Below are 2,582 nucleotides of genomic sequence, written 5' to 3'. Positions count from 1 at the left end.
AACTGGGATAATTTGTGAGATAAATTTTTAAGGTGTTAGTCACATAGAACTAGGAAATGAGATATTTTTTTATAGTGTTAGTCATGTATTATTTTTGTAGAACTAGAATTGTATTATTTTTTTAGTGCGTTAGTCAAGTAGAATTCTACTAGAATTAGAATTGAGATAATTGGTCATAATTATCCCACAAATTATACTACTTATATATATAACCATAAGTTCTCCTCTCTCAAATTATCCCACACATTAAAAAGAATACAATTGGGAAAAAAAGTGAAACGCCGCCTTTCTCCCTCTTGGTTAGATTCTCCGCCTAGAAAATTTCTCTGCCATGAAGTCAATCCGTTCATTTTTCTGCCTTTACTTTGTTTTTGTGATGATTAGATCTTTTATTATTATCTTTAAGATATATTACTTTATTAATAGCTTTTTGACGTTAAATTACTTTATTATTATTTGTTTGATCTAAGTTTTCTCTTCACAACAGCGGTTTAGGTTAAGAATATAGTATTGGTGGGTTAGTGCTAAGGATATGCAGACTATTTATGTTTTTTTATAAGTTAGAAAGCAACTTTGCGATCACATTGATGATTAGATGTTGAATGGTTAATGGTGATATTTACTATTATTAAATCGGATCAGTAAATTGATTGGGATATTTATTTGCTGTGTACATTTTTTTTATTTGCTGATATGGTTTCAGCGATCATGATGAGATTGATCCAAATGGTTAATGGCTGAAAAATGCTTATTTTTTTCTTTATGATGTTATGAGATTTGAACTTCGACATTTATGATCCTCCGCTAGAAGCTCCACGAAATGTTCCTGATGCAAAAGATGACTCCGATAAAGAAGACGAGTTACGGACTCAACGAGCAGCTGTAGGAGCTTGGAGAAATTCTATGGCAGATGCCATGTGGGATGATAGAAGCCATGTGGGATGATGGAAGTCGAGTCACTCTAGGGATTTAGATTTTTATTTATTTGTAAATTATTTTATTATTTAAGATGAATAGTGATGTTTTATTGCATTATATTTTATAGTTATTACTAAAATTTGCTTTTTAATATTATATTATTTTTAATATATAATTATTAACAATAGTAATTTATACCCACCATTACCCCCACCAAATTATCCTACTAAATTATGCAACTTCATAATATTATCCATCATTATCCCACCAAATTATCCTACTAAATTATGCAACTTCATAATATTATCCATCATTATCCCACCAAATTATCCTACCAAATTATCCCACTTTAAGAATTACCCATCATTGTTCCACTAAATTATCCCGATGTTAAAATATTATCCCACTTTACCAATTATCCCAGTTCTACTTAAAAAGTTCTAGGTGACTAACCCCCCCACGTGAGAAGCTGAGATTACGAATAGTATAAAATTTGCATCCACTTCAGTTGCGGGATAATTTGACCACTAAGAAAATTTGTGCATAAATGTGTTTGGTTCTCTTATGATGTCAATAGTTCTACTTTTAATGCATGTTATAAATAAATTTTTTTTTACAGTCAAATCTTTTTACCATTTTCTTATTGATGGTGGTCTAAGATTTGATTGTACAAATCTATGGGATCTTCCTATTCCTTTAAAAGTTAAGCTTGTTGTTTGGCTGGCTTTAAGGAATGCGCTGAATACTACAGATATTCTAACCAAAAAAGGAGTTTCTTTACAGAAGAGTTGCTGCTTGTGTAATAGAACAGATGAAGATCATTCGCACTTGTTTCTCAAATGTGAGATTGTTTACTCCATTTGGAGATCAATCCAATTCAAGTTGAGCACTTACAAAAATTTTGAATTGAATTCTATCAAAGATGTTTGGCTTCAGTGGTCTAGTGGATTCAATGGAGATTCTAATATGAAGAGACGTGTTTTCATCTGCTCTCTTATTTGGTGTGTCTGGCAGGAGCGCAATGAGAGATTGTTTTCTGGTAAGAAGAAGAGTTCTCTTGTTCTTTTGAACAAAATTGTGACTTTCTCAACATTTTGGCTAGGGGCTAAGGAGATTTCTGCTCGAGCTGCCAGATTAAGAGAAAGAAGAAGAAAAAGAGCTGCTGGTTTCACTATTGCTGTTGGGAACAAAGATGGAGCGGTCACAGTGATTCAATTGGGATGAATTTTTGCGGGTCTTATAGCTGCTGGATATGCTCTTTACTTTGTTTGAATGAAAACTTCGTAATCTCCTTCTGTTTTGTTTTTTGGTTACTTTTGACAAACTTGTTATATCAGTTTGTTTGGGGGAGGTTCTGTCCAGTTGTTTGTAGGAGATGGAGTTTTACTAACTGTAGTATTTTCTGTTGAACTTTAGTACATACTCTTGAGTCTTGATTGGGAGTATGAACTTTATTTTTGTAACAACCACTTTTTTTCTAATTTAGATGGCTGGAATATCTTTGGGTATTCCGTCCTTTTTCTAAAAAAAAAAAAAGATGCTTCAGCCTATGATGGTTGAGTGATTGCGGTTACACCTAAGAGAAAGAGAGGCCTTTCACTTAAAGGAAAGAAGATGAAAATTTATTAAGCTTCTTTCGTATTATATTATTTCATCATCAAAGT

The sequence above is a fragment of the Asparagus officinalis genome, chromosome 3 (assembly GCF_001876935.1).
Source record: "Asparagus officinalis chromosome 3, Aspof.V1, whole genome shotgun sequence".
NCBI lineage: Eukaryota > Viridiplantae > Streptophyta > Magnoliopsida > Asparagales > Asparagaceae > Asparagus > Asparagus officinalis.
Note: the sequence above shows the minus strand (reverse complement) of the source record.